This window comes from Heterodontus francisci, chromosome 4 (assembly GCF_036365525.1).
Source record: "Heterodontus francisci isolate sHetFra1 chromosome 4, sHetFra1.hap1, whole genome shotgun sequence".
Taxonomy (NCBI): Eukaryota; Metazoa; Chordata; class Chondrichthyes; order Heterodontiformes; family Heterodontidae; genus Heterodontus; species Heterodontus francisci.
The window spans coordinates 195,628,302-195,641,921 of record NC_090374.1 but is presented as its reverse complement, the minus strand read 5'-3'; the positions used below and the strand labels follow the sequence as shown (position 1 = coordinate 195,641,921).

The window sequence follows — 13,620 nt, the reverse complement described above, 5'->3', positions numbered from 1 at the left end:
ATTTATGTAATAATAGTAAAAGATTATTACTGTATACTATATTGTATATTGCACACATGCATTTGGGAGCTAATTAGGCATTTTGGATAAAGATCTTGATTTAGAGGAATGGTATAGAGATTTTAATTTTGGGTAGTTCTGGTCTGTGATGCAGTAAATATGTATAAAAAATGGTACTGTTTTTCTGACTATAGAATGCTCAATGACTTGGTAATACAGGCATGCTATAATTGATGATGAGCATCCCTCCGGATTTATAGAAATTGCATTAGTTTTATTGGTTAGTCTAACATTGGCTGGTTTTGGAGATTTATATTTGATACAACCCCATGACTTGTAACATGTTTTACCTCTTTTGATACAATGTTGTATGAAAGAACTGTTCATGTAGATCTGCTAAACTCATGCAGGATCAGTTTCAGTACTGCCTAAAAACAGTGCCTGTAATACAGATACCCATTCTGAACTGTTTTATAAACCATGAGGATCTACAGTATGTGGAATGGATATTAGTGCCTGTTTATATGTTCCATTAATAGGATGTCAATCAACTGCTGTCTACTACTTAACCTTGTTTTACTAGAAAAATTATACAGTTAGCAAGGCAAAATTACATTATTAATTTTTGCAAGTTTAATTATGAGAGTCATCAGGATAGGGGATAAAAGTGGCTGCAAATGATCATTTTCTTTGGCTGTGGAGCTGATTTTATGCCTCTTGACTGGCAGCCACTCTAGAATTAACTAGCTACATGGCAGAAATCAAATCTTTTCAATGTTTGTTCTCCTGAAACCATATTTTGCACTCAATCACAATGCAAGAAGAATGAAGCAAGAATTGTGCATCTTGATAGACAAAAGCTGCTGTTGAGGTTAACATAAGTGCATGCTTCGGTTAGTTTTCAGGTAGGTGTCTTGTAAGGAGCAACTCTCTTTATGTTCATCTTCCCTGACCTACTTGCAGATAACAAGTATGGGTGGCACAGTGGTTAGCACCGGAGCCTCACAGCTCCAACGACCTGAGTTCAGTTCTGGGTACTGCCGGTGTGGAGTTTGCAAGTTCTCCCTGTGACCGCGTGAGTTTACGCTGGGTTTTCCGGTTTCCTCCCACAGCCAAAGACTTGCAGGTTGATAGGTAAATTGGCCATTGTAAATTGCCCCGACTGCAGGTAGATGGTAGGAGAATGGAGGGGATGTGGTAGGGAATATGGGATTAATGTAGGATTAGTATAAATGGGTGGTTGTTGGCGGCACAGACTCAGTGGGCCGAAGGGCCTGTTTTAGTGCTGTATATCTAAATAAATAAAACAAAGGGCTTTAATTTGATTAGTAATAAACAATAGATTTACACACTGCTGGGTGGAACTTCACTTGCTTAATTTCACTGAAACAAAAAGAAATATATTCCATAGTTTGGGTGCAAACACATATGGGGAGAGGGTGGTGTAGTGATACTGTCACTGGACTAGTGATCCAGAACCCAAACTACTGCCCTGGAGATATGGATTCAAATCCCACCATGGCAGCTGGTGGAATTTAAATACAATTCATTAATAAATTGAATTAATTAATAACAAAATCTGGCACTTTCATTTTTATTGGGCCGTTTGCTCAGACAAAAATCGACATTGCCATCTGGATTTTCCACACATTCAGCACTACAAAAATATTTGCTTTCTTCAAAACTGCACAACTTCTTTTATTAAAAAAAAAGCATCAGTGTGTCTCCTGTAGACACACAAGGGATTGAGTTTCCATTTTGGGGGTAATTGATTTGTAAAGTGTATTTTTCCCTCATGTTTCTGCTCAAGCTTATTGCAAACTGCTGAACATTTACTCAGTACTAGGGCAGCATTTAAAAATAGTTTTAAAGAAAAGTTGCTTGAAGAAATATTCTGTGATATATTTAAGAGTGGTAACTTGGTGCATGTTTGATTAGTACAGCTAGAAATGGGTTTATCAGCAAAAAAAATAAGCATTTTTAAACAAAGTGTCAATCCACTGTCTGAATATTCTGGTATTAAATTATTGAAAATTACTTCAAAGAATATACGGAACCATTTGCTAGTTTTATTGGCATACAGTAGTCAGGTTCTTGGTAACCTAAAAAAAGATTCAACAGCCTTTAAAATGTTCCTATTAGGGTCCTTGCTCCCAAAAAGGTCCTGCTTAATTTTTGGAGTGTGCTTGAAGGTATGAAAATGAGCACAATTCGTGGAAACCCTCCATGGTGGTTAATTCACCCGAGGGGCATGGGCAGTTTTATGGGCAGGGTTGGCTTTAGAACCATTTTTTTAATTAGTACAAAAGATTGCGGAAAAGGCATTGAGCAGTATCTGTGCTAAAAATTATGTGGGGCTGCATTTTATGCAAATATGCTGAAATAGGCGGCGGGTGTAAAAAAAAATACAGCCCTCACGCGCGGGGACCACGTCACGAAGCAACGGCGATTTCAAACATGGCAGCTCATTTGCATTGCTGCGGCGCTCGGCCCCCCGCGATGACATGAAGGAGGCAGGCGAGCCATCGCCAGCAACGGCATCCTGCACCAATGTGCAGGCACCAGCACCATTTTTAAAGGGCTTGCAGTCCGAAAGGAGCTTTGAAATTTTGAAAGGGCCAGTAACTTTAAAGTTTAAAAAATGAATGGACAGATCTTCCTATGCATTCCCCACCACCACCACCACCACCCCCCCCCCCCCCCCCCCCCACAAAAAAAATGACATATCACAACATTTCTGCTCTTTTCCCCCCCGGAATACCTATTTTGAAAGTTTGACATTTGCCCCCCCACCACCCCAAAGTTCGGCACCTTTTTCCTTTACCCCTTCCCATCACCCACCCCACTTCCAACCAATCCGAGTCGTTCTAACCCCACCCACACAGGGAAGAAAAACCTCCTCCCCCCCTCCCCACAGGTACTTCACCACATTTCCCCAATTCGAAGGCACGGCATTGTCGGCTGCCAGAATAAAGATTGCAATGTGCTGGAAGAATCGCTGCGGCCTGCATGGTAAGGAGCAATTAATAGATTTTAGTGTGGCTCCCGGCGCCAAGCGGTGAGGCGGCCGCAACGAGGCCTCGCCGCTGCCGCCGAGAGCGGTACGGGGCCTGCCAGGATCAGTGGCGGGCCTCCGTCATACCGATCTTCATAGCGCCCCCGCCCCCATTCCTGGGGGGGTGGAGGGGCTTTAAAATCCAGCCTTTGATCTTTTGTGCCATTTATGCCATTTGGGCAAAATTATGCCAAAAAATCACAATTGAGCTGAAAATTCAGGCCATGGTGTTTTACTTGATTCTGTGGAACTCTGTTTGACTTTTTCAAGCCCTGCTTATTTCAGGAAACAAGGATTATATGTTCTGTGAGTTTTATGTATTAGCAGTGCTGTTACAATGCATCTTTATGTATGTATGTATGCATAAAGCAAAACTTGCACTGATTGATGTAAGGGTTATGCAAGCCAATAGAAATGAATTGTGTGTATTTTCAGAACTCATAATTCTTCTAACCTAGGTCACTTTTCCTGGTATACAAAGGCTGCACATTATTAACTCTTGATATGAAATCATACCCTTTGGTGCATTATTTTGTTTAAAGTAAGAGGTTAGAAGCATGTTACAATTTTCTGTACAAAGTACAAGTATTTCCTGGTGCTTTAATTGAGTAACTGAAGGGATAAGCTGTCTCGCAATAAAGCACAATGAATAAACACCTTTCCCAAGTGAAGAGAATGGTATTTACTGTCAGTATTTTCTAGTTGCTATTCATCGTCCATACTCTACACGATACTTCGCAATTCTAAATTCAGTTCAGTGCAATCATTTCATCACTTTTATGTGGAAAGTACAGGCTGGAATTTTACAGTGGGCCAGCGGCCCCACCTACCGGCCAAAAGATCGGGGAACCACGCTGGGATTTTATGCTCCCCAGGCCTTCAGTTGCCCTTGGCAGGACTTCCAACTCTTTGAGGCAGGAAGTCCCGCTTAATAGTGCTGCCAGCCAGTCAGCGGGCCAGCAGCTCACAGTCCCAGCAGCACCACCAGGAGCGGTGGCTACGGCTGGGACTGCACCTAACCGCAACAGCAAAAGGGGCGACGGCCTTGGAAACAAGGTAGGTTTTTGGGGCCTCGCCAGAGAAAATTGGCTGGGCCCCGGCGAGGCAACGGGGATTGGTTGGGTGGCAAGGGGACTTTATTACAGTGGGGGTGGTTGGGGCTTTGGGGGGTAGTCCGATGTGGAACCTGATCAGGAGCCAGCAAATGAAACTTTATATTGAGTCAATGCCATACATGAAGGAAGACTAAGCATGTATTCAAGGTGCTTACAGCTAGCATTCCACTTCTCTGACGCCACTGAAATGTTTTGTGCATTTGCTTCCAGGTACAGTGGGGTCAAGCAGTCTGCATTCACTCCCTCTGCAGCCTTCATCCATGTAGCTTGTACCTGCTAATTTCCAGGTGGGTGTTCTTGGGCACCAAACAGGGTCAATCTCCTTTTTTCCACTTTCTGCATCGAGTCCCCAATGTATCATAATTGAAGGTAGGAGTCTTCAGCTCTGCGCACTTGGGGATTAGAAGGATGGAGAGCTGAAAAATTGGGAGGGCACGTGTTCGCCCAGAAACTCGACATTGTGAGGTTGGTTCTGGATTTTATCAGCGGCGGGAAAGGTCCAAGACAGCATTGCTGTTAAGATATGGCGGGACTGCAATTTGAATTGCTGAGCAGGTACTTAATATGCATTTGTATGGACTTCTCCCTGCTGCTCTCACATGCATTCAAGTCTCCAGAAGAAGGAATTTTCCTCCACACAAGATCAGATGGCAGGTTGTTCAACATTGTCTGTCAAAGAGCGAAGACCAAAGTACAGAAAGTCCTCATCAGGGAACTCCTCTTTGCTAACGATGCTGCATCAACATCCCACACAGAAGAATGTCTGCAGAGACTCATCGACAAGATTGCGACTGCCTGCAGTGAATTTGGCCTAACCATCAGCCTCAAGAGAACGAACATCATGGGACAGGATGTCAGAAATGCTCCATCCATCAATATCAGCAACCACGCGCTGGAAGTGGTTCAAGAGTTCACCTAGCTAGGCTCAACTATCACCAGTAACCTGTCTCTCGATGCAGAAATCAACAAGCGCATGGGAAAGGCGTTCGCTGCTATGTCCAGACTGGCCAAGAGAGTGTGGGAAATTGACGCACTGACACGAACACTAAAGTCCGAGTGTATCAAGCCTGTGTCCTCAGTACCTTGCTCGACGGCAGTGAGGCCTGGATAATGTATGTCAGCCAAGAGCGACGTCTCAATTCATTCCATCTTCGCTGCCTCTGGAGAATCCTTAGCATCAGGTGGCAGGACTGTATCTCCAACGCAGAAGTCCGGAGGTGACCAACATCCCCAGCATATACACCCTACTGAGCCAGCGGCGCTTGAGATGGCTTGGCCATGTGAGCTGCATGGAAAATGGCAGGATCCCCAAGGACACATTGGACAGCGAGCTCGTGACTGGTTTCTGACCCACTGGCCGTCCACGTCTCTGCTTTAAAGACATCTGCAAATGCGACATGAATTCCTGTGACATTGAGCACAAGTCGTGGGAGTCAGTTGCCAGTGATCGCCAGAGCTGGCGGGCAGCCATAAAGGCGGGGTTAAAGAGTGGCAAGTCGAAGAGACTTAGCTGTTGGCAGGAAAATAGACAGAAGTGCACGGAGGGAGCCAACTGTGTAACAGCCCAGAGAACCAATTTTATCTGCAGCGCCTGTGGAAGAGTCTGTCACTCTAGAATTGGCTTTTATAGCCACTCCAGGCGCTGCTCCACAAACCACTGACCACCTGTAGGGGCTTACCCATTGTCTCTCGAGACAAGGAGGCCAAAGAAGAAAGAAGAAGCAAATAAAAGCAAAATACTGCGGATGCTGGAAATCTGAAATAAAAACAAGAAATGCTGGAAATATTCATCAGGTCTGGCAGCATCTGTGGAGAGAGAAGCAGAGTTAACTTCTTCAGAACTGGCAAATATTAGAAATATAAAAGGTTATAAGCAAGTAACGTGGGGGTGGGGCAAGAGATAAGAAAGGAGAAGATGTAGATAGGACAAGGTCACAGAATAGCTGACCAGAAGGTCGAGAAGAAAGAAGAAGCACGGGGATCATATGCCTTCTGATAAAATTAATGGCGGCGCTACCAAGGCGAGGTCTCAGTATTGTCCATGGAAAGCAGCCATGGGGAACATTGGATGATTGCAGAAAGGGGAACGGGGGGGGATGCTGTGGCCATTGTCTGATAGCGGTGAAGCCCTCAAGGCAAGGGTGGGCACAAAGGGCTCACATCCCTTGCAGCAAGAATGGGCTTCGTCTCGGGTGGTGGGCTGTCTGAAAGGGTGGGCGCCGAGGGGAATTAGCCCATGTTCAGAGGGGAGTGGCAAGGAGTAGGTTCCAAAGACAAGGTCCGCTCTCCAGGGATAGGGCCTAGGATGGTGAGCAACCAGCTGGAATGGGTCTCACACACCCAGTCTTTGTAGATCCCCGCACTGTGCAGCAGAGGCTCAGAGGGAGGCAGTCCCAGGTGGCGGCTGGGCAAGCTGGTAAAGATCGACTAGGAGAGCCACAGCAGCCTATCCACAGCAAAGAGTGTATCAGACTCTGCTCAGCTAACTCCAAATGTCCAAGCGGCAGTGACAGCAATGACTGAGGCTCTCCACGGAGGCCATCACCAACTAATGTGTCATGCTGTAGGATAAGCTGCGACCCCTGGACTTTGGTGGACCTCCAATGCCTGTTGGCCTGAAGATCACCATGGCTCTCAACTTGTACGCCTCCGGCTCCTTCCAGGGATCCACCAGGGACATGAGTGGGGTCTCACAGGCAGCAGCCCACCACTGCACTCCACCATTGGAGGTGACCAATGCCCTGTTCATGAGGGTTAGTGACTATGCCAGCTACTGGACCAACCCTAACAGTCAGGCAGGAGAGGGCCATCAGATTTGGTGCCATCGCTGGATTCCCCTAGGTGCAGGGTGATATGACTGCAAGCATGTGGCCATCAAGACTCCCACAGAGCAGCCAGCTGCTTTCATCAACATTTAATCCAGCTTTCATCCGACTCCCATTTAATCAACGTTCATCTGGTCTGCAGCTATTGAAAGCGTTTCCTACAGGTGTGTGCCCACTTCCCGGGAAGCAGCCACGCCACCTACATACTTCGGCAGTTCCAGGTGCCACAGCTTTTCTGGCCTGCTGCTCGCCCTCAGGGATTTATTCTTGGGGACAAGGGCTACCCATTGAAGACAGGGCTATTTACGCCTGTGAGGAACTCTTGAACTGCAGTAGAGGAGAGATACAACACTTGCCATGGCTCCACTAGAGTGACCAGCGAGCAGACCATTGGGCTGCTAAGATGAGATTCTGTTGTCTAGATCGATCCAGTGGAGCCCTGCAGTATGCTCTAGCGAGGGTCTCTTGTATTGTGGTGGTCTGCTGTGCTCTGCAAAATCTAGCACTTCGCAGGGATGAGGCTTTGCACAACAAGGACGTGATTGAATCCAACCGATGAGGAGGATGTGGGGCAGGATACCGAGCAGGCAGCGCAGGACGATTAAGACCTATACCAGAGGCAAGGGCCATTGAAAGATTGCAAGGGAGGCTCGAGACGATCTCATACATACCCAGTTTCTGTCACCATGATGCCCATTCCAGTGAACTCAATAAATACTCACCTCACTGTATTCCGCATGTCGCCACTTTCCTATTGCACTCCCGCACCTTCCGCCCAGGCTCACCAGGTGCAGAGCTAAGAAGGTGACCATATGCGGCCTGCCCCTGCACTGGCTGCCAATTGAGGGAGCAAACGTGAAGGTGGCATCTGATAGGGCAGCAGGGAAAGCATGAGAGATTCTCAACAATGAAAATGACCTCCATTTATTTCAGTTTCACATTCCCCAATAACAAGACCAAGTTGCACACACCCGTGATTCCCCAAGTATGTCTAGGTGTTCTTCACGCACTTCCATGAGCTTCTATGAAATGCTCCCCTTTCACTGGCAGCTGAGGTGAAGGAAGGCTGCCAAACATGCTGCTCCGTAGCCTGGGATGGTTGTCAGAGGTCTGGAGGGCCCTGGCTGGATAAGGGTTCTTACACAGATGCAGGAACCTCCTCAGTCATCGCAGCTGCTAGAGCTGGGATCACTGGCGGAGGGACCGAGGAGCCACTGCCCACACGCAGAGCGCCCTGGAGGGATGCCCCCAGCTGTGGAGGTCCTCTCCTTTCAAGTTTCACTGGAACCTCCCTGCTGACCAGGCTGCTCATCACCCTCTGGCCTTGTCACTATTGCATTGAGCTCATGGCTAAGGCGAGGGTGTACAGGTCTGTGCACATCTTCAGGATCTGATTCTCCAGGAGGGTCACCAACCTCTTGATGGGCAAAGTCATGCGCTCACACACCTGAGACTTGGCAGCACTCATGGCATGGATGGACTCCTCCATCCTCAGTGCATGATTGCGCATTGGATCTAGCAGTTCCGCCAGATGTTCTCTTGTGTGTCTCTGCAACTCCAGCATGGTCTGTGCTGCCAACATCAGAGGCTTGTCATCAGCCTGGGACTCAGCAAGGGCTCTGACTATCAGTGGCCTTGCCTGTCATGGCCTCCGTCAGCTGCTCAGAAGCATGTGTGATGCTCTCACCTACTTGTGACCCTGCATCTAAGCCCAAGCTCATACCTATTGACGTGCGAGTATCTATGTTGGTGGAGGGTGCAGGAGTACAGAGTGATGGAGGACCCTATGAGGATTCTTCCTCCTCCTGAGAGGACGATGGAATTCCAGCTGCATCAGTAGATGATCTTCCCTCCGAGATGCTGTGCCGGTATGAGAAAACACAAACATGTCAACCATGTGTGATGTGCTTCTCTAGAAGTGCGGTGGTGGACACACGAACACCATGCTTTTTCACTCTCTTGGGTGGACACTCCAATCTCTCCATCTGCTATGGAGCAACCGCCTTGGGAGCCCAGTAGTTCCAGGGCCTTCTCCTCTGCCGAGGTCAGTTAGCTCTCACGTCCGGATCCAACCTCCAGCCTTCGCCCTTGCCCTAGCGTTGTGGGCTGTTTTCTTCTGCAAGGTGGACACTTGTTCTAGTGGCAGCCCTTTGGCCCCTGATGGGGGCTTCCTAATGCCTCCTCCTCATTTCCACTCTTAAGGGACATGTGGGGGGAAAGCTAGGATGGAAGGCCTGCTGTCTTGGAGATGCAGCCATGCATCTGACATGATCTGCTGTTGCCTCAGCACCTTGCCACCTACTTTGTAGCCACTCCCTGACCATATCGTGCTCCCTCCTACATAGCCATGTGCAACCCCCAAAGATGGGATGGGTATAGAGGGTCTCACCTTGGCAGAGCGAAGGAGGTAATTGACCCTCTTGCTCCACTGGACCCAGTTTCCAAGGGTGACCCCACAGCTGATGACCTCCTCCGCGAGCTATGTCCAGATTTGTTTGGTCAGGAGGGAGGGTCGCCTCCTGCCGTCCCTTTGGAAGTGGAGCTCCCGTCTTTCCCTTACAGCCTAAGGAGAATCAGCAGGGAGTTATCGCTAAACTGTGGGGCCAGCTAGTGTCTTCTGCCTGACGTGGTCCCTCTTGGCTCCCAGACAGCTCCTGGCCTCATTACCCTCTTGGTCAGCAGCACAGGGTCTACAGCCAGGGGGTCAGTAGTACAAGATCTCCAGTAATCAGCATCAAACTCAGTAAGTGAATCAGCAGTTCAAGCAGGTTTGGCAGTGTTATAAATATAGCTCCAGCATCTGCATTCCTCTCAGTTGATGAGGCCAATGGCATCTCGTCACCTGCTCCATTCTCCAATGGGACCAGCGATGGGCCACGTGCCTAAGGCATTCAAATGGGCCGACCACCATATGATTGGGGTCGCCAACTGCACACGTGATGCGTGGTGGTGCCACCATCGGGACCCATGACGGGCTGATGATAAAGCCCTCGATCACTCTATTGCTTCCTTGTAGTGCAACATTTCTCAGCATGTCCCCTACAAAGGCAAGCTGCAGCCCATTAAAAGTTGCAGGGCCACCCTATTTACTAACTTTCAGTTAACCAGATTGCAACCCTGATTCCCTGTACATGTTGTCCATGCGTGGAGAGTCAATTCAAATGAAAGGGAGGGGGCTTAAGAAAATTGGCCGCGGGCACTTCCTTATTTTTCCAGGATGGGCACCACTGATTTTTGTTTTCCACAACCTTTCTACCATGTTGGATCTCAAAGACCACATCCCTTCTTTTCCCCCCCCCCCAACCCCCCCATCTCCTCCCTGGGTCTCATGGTTCCTGAGGTTCACTCTCAGAGCAGCCAAATCCTACCCGAGTAACCTTTTGTTCTGCTGAATATCTCCTTCCAACTCCTATTCTGCTGAAGGTCAGATTTCCATTCCACAATGATGAAAAGACCTATATCTAAGTGTTACAAATTCTATAAGACCCACCCTACTGTTAAGAAACCACGTCTTCCATTGCAGTGCTGTAAAATCCTAGCAACATACCCTCAATCATCCCTGATGACTTGTAAGCCCCAGAAACCCCACCCAATCCCTTGTTCTGCAAAGCTCCAAGTCCAGCATTGCTGCTAAATCCCAGCAGTCCGTTCCATGGTGCTAAACTGCACGACTGTCTCCCGTGTTGCAGAGCCTCAGCACAGTCATGCTAACATCAGGATCTCTTCAAATTCCCATCCCCATTCCACTGCTGCTAAATTGCTTAACTCCTAAATGCCAGGTACCTCCCTCAATTATGATGCATCTTACTGTGTGCCATCTATTTCCCGTACTCCAATCTGTGAAGTGCCTTGAGTTATTCTTTGTGAAATGGACTGTATAAATGGTAGTTGTGGCAGCTGCTGTTGTAGCATTGAATCTTTTTAAAAAGGTAGGAGGTAAAACCTAAGTTGAGGAAATTCCTATTTTGTTTTATATGTGCGATATAACACGTGCGGTATTTACAAATAAAAGGTTGATGCTGTGTATATTCCATTGGTTATTTTGACCTTGAACTAAATCGTAGTGCACTCTCTGTGGTGTTGTGAGCTGAAAGTTCATTTCCATTTTGTTTTATTTTGCAGAGTAACCATATATTAATTTGCAGCTTTTGGCAGGTACCATGGACTATTCGTTTATTCGTGTAATACTGCAGGAAAATTCTACAAGCATCATAATTTGCAGAGCCTATGGAGCTCAGTGAAGCACACAATCAATCATTGTATTTTGATCCTCCATTAACAGCACTGATATAGAGGGATAGGGACAGTATTAATTTATTCCTGGAGGCATTGCCAGCTTTATTTCATGTCATTTGTGGTGCCATGGTGGTGACAGTTCCACAATCCCGATACTGACATCTCGGATGTGGTCCAGGACTGGTGGTAGTGTTAATTGATGTGACACATATAACAATAACATAGAAGAAGCAATTAAAACTTATAAATGGAGCAGGGTTTCCAACAGCTCCAGTGAATCATAGAATGGTTACAGCATAGAAGGAGGCCGTTCAGCCTATCATGTCCGTGCTGGCTCTCAGCAAGAGCAACTCAGCTAGTCTCAGCCTATTTCCGTAGCTCTGCAAATTTTTCCCTTCTCTTTTGAAAGCCATGATTGAATCTGCCTCCACTCAGGCAGTGCATTCCCAATCCTAATCACACGCTGCAGTTATTCCTCACATCGTCGATTCTTCTTTTGCAAATCACCTGAAATTGGTGTCTTCTGGTTCTCCACCCTTCCACCAATGGGAACAGTTTCTCTCTATCTACTCTTTCTAGACCCCTCATGATTTTGAACATCTCTATCAAATCTCCTCTCAACCTTCTCCTTTCTAAGTAGAACAATACCAGCTTCTCCAATCTATCCATGTACCTGAAGTCTCCATGCCATTTTCTCACACTCTGTTGGCATTCCGCATAGGTTGGCAAAAAGCAAATGCATTGCCACTAAACTGCTTACATTGGCATCCACTAATGGGGGAAGTTGGAAGTCAGCAGCTCAGAATTAATGCATGCTGGAACAATCACTTTGACACAATGAACAATAATGGATTGAACAAAAGAAGTTTAGATGAAGTATCACATGTCAGATATCAAAAACCCCTGGATCCCCAAGTGCGTCTATGTGCTTTTCTTTATAAGTTTGAGAGTGCTTTATGAGGTGTGACCCCTGCACTAGCAGCTGGGCTGGAAGCAGGCTGCTGATTAGGCTGCCTCTTGGCCTAAGATGACTTTGGTGGTCCTCCTCTGGTTGTCTGAGGCCTGGCAAGTTCAAGCAGCCTGAGGATTCCTGCACTGGTGCAGGACTCTGATCAGGTGTTGTGGCTGCTGGAGCTGGGCTCACTGGCGGAGAGACTACCCACACTCGGAGTGTCCTGAGGGAGCCCCCAGCTGTGGAGGTCAGCCTCTCCTCCTCCCTTTCAAGGCTCACTCGAACCGCCCTGCTCACTAGAGCAGGACAAGGAGCTGGAGAGGATTCCAGGCACCTTGTCCTTCTCTCACCTTGCCGCTGTTGCTATGAGCTCATGGCCAAGGCGATGGTGTGCTGGTCTGGGTGCATCTGTGGGATCTGGCTCTCCATGAGGGTAGCTAACCTCTCGATGGAGGAAGCCATGTGCTTACCTACCTGAGACATAGCAGCTCTCATGGCATGGATGGAATCCTCCATCGTCTACTCATGGCTGCACATGACCTCTGGCATCTCTGACAGATGTTGCCTTACCTTTATCTGCAACTCCAGCATGTCCTGTGCTGTTGATACCAGAGGCTCATCAACAGCCTGGAGCTCAGCATGTGCTTGGCCACCACAGTTCTCCGACTTGTCAGAGGTCTCGGCTAACTCCGCCTCAGCCAGCTGCTCAGGCATGTGTGCGGTGCTCTTTCCAGCTTGTGACTCTGATTCTGCAGTCGAGCGGAAACCCACCAAGGTAAAAGTATCTGTGCAGGTGGAAGGTGCAGGAGGGTCATGGGATGGTGCATCCTCTGAGTGCTCCTCCTCCTCAGAGGTTGATGTCTGGCTCCCTTCTAGTTGAGTCTCCTGCAGTCACCGACCTGCATGAGGGAACAAAAATGTGTATGGGATAGGCTGTGTAGATCTCGGCATGCCAACCATATGTGATGTGGGTCTTCAGAAGCGGACAGTATGTTGATGGAAGTTGATCCTCACTCTCTTGTATGGAGACTCTAGTCTCTCCATCGGATATGGTGCAGCCGTCCTGTGTCCCTGCCTCTTCCTCGGCTTTGGAGAGAGGCCAAAGATCCGATATGCTTCTGCCAGTTCAGGCTATTTCCCTCCTGTTATGGGCCCTTTTGTCCTACAAGAGGAAAGAGGGAGGTAGTCAGACTTCACAGAGAGATCAACATGACAGTTCTGCTAATGTCATCCCCTCGTCCCCTACTGGGTTATCACATTTAGCTCATGCTGACGCCCACTCTCTGGGGAGTTAATGGGGGTGAGCTGTGAAAGATGGTGACCTATCCCCAAGATGCAGCCACGTATTTGTCAGGTTAAGGTGATGTCCAACCACCACCCTCACCCCCACCTCCCGCCATTGCTGTTTTAGTGCCTCCCTCTCGATGTCCCGCTTTT

General features: G+C 47.9%; 1 long non-coding RNA gene across 2 annotated transcripts in view; it reads left to right on the top strand.

The window, feature by feature from the left end:
- The window catches only part of LOC137368768 (uncharacterized), a 1,225,970-nt gene that overhangs the window by 565,861 nt on the left and 646,489 nt on the right, over window positions 1-13,620 (top strand). The gene's annotated exons all lie outside the window — the stretch shown is intronic.